This window comes from Brassica rapa, unplaced genomic scaffold, assembly GCF_000309985.2.
Source record: "Brassica rapa cultivar Chiifu-401-42 unplaced genomic scaffold, CAAS_Brap_v3.01 Scaffold0631, whole genome shotgun sequence".
In the NCBI taxonomy this organism is placed as follows: domain Eukaryota; kingdom Viridiplantae; phylum Streptophyta; class Magnoliopsida; order Brassicales; family Brassicaceae; genus Brassica; species Brassica rapa.
Genome location: NW_022610571.1, coordinates 43,838 through 45,000, shown reverse-complemented (window position 1 = coordinate 45,000; position 1,163 = coordinate 43,838).

Below are 1,163 nucleotides of genomic sequence, written 5' to 3'. Positions count from 1 at the left end.
GCAATCAGTTGTTAGAATCAATAGGTCTTCAAATCGTTCATTTTAAAAAATTGAAACCCTTTTTATTGGATGATCATAATACTTCTCAAAAATCGAAATTCTTGATCAATGGAGGAACAATATCACCATTTTTGTTCAATAAGATACCAAAGTGGATGATTGACTCATTCCATACTAGAAAGAATCGCAGGAAATCTTTTGATAACACGGATTCCTATTTCTCAATCGTATCCCACGATCAAGACAATTAGCTGAATCCCGTGAAACCATGTCAGAGAAGTTCATTGATATCTTCTTTTTCTAAAGCAAATCGACTTCGATTCTTGAATAATCCACATCACTTCTGCTTCTATTGTAACAAAAGATTCCCTTTTTATGTGGAAAAGGCCCGTCTCAATAATTCTGATTTTACGTATGGACAATTCCTCACTATCTTGTTCATTCACAACAAAATATTTTCTTCGTGTGGTGGTAAAAAAAAACATGCTTTTTTGGAGAGAGATACTATTTCACCTTCGTCAATCGAGTCACAGGTATCTAACATATTCATATCTAACGATTTTCCACAAAGTGGTGACGAAAGGTATAACTTGTACAAATCTTTCCATTTTCCAATTCGATCCGATCCATTAGTTCGTAGAGCTATTTACTCGATTGCAGACATTTCTGGAACACCTCTAATAGAGGGACAAAGAGTAAATTTGGAAAGAACGTATTGTCAAACTCTTTCAGATATGAATCTATCCGATTCAGAAGAGAAGAGCTTGCATCAGTATCTCAATTTCAATTCAAACGTGGGTTTGATTCACACTCCATGTTCTGAGAAATATTTACAGAGGAAAAAACGGAGTCTTTGCCTAAAAAAATGCGTTGACAAAGGGCAGATGGATAGAACCTTTCAACGAGATAGTGCTTTTTCAACTCTCTCAAAATGGAATCTATTCCAAACATATATGCCATGGTTCTTTACTTCGACAGGGTACAAATATCTAAATTTGATATTTTTAGATATTTTTTCAGACCTATTGCGGATACTAAAGTAGCAGTCAAAAATTTGTATCCATTTTTCATGATATTATGTATGGATTAGATATATCATGGCGAATTCTTCAGAAAAAATTGTGTCTTCCACAAAGGAATCTGATAAGTGAGATTTCGAGTAA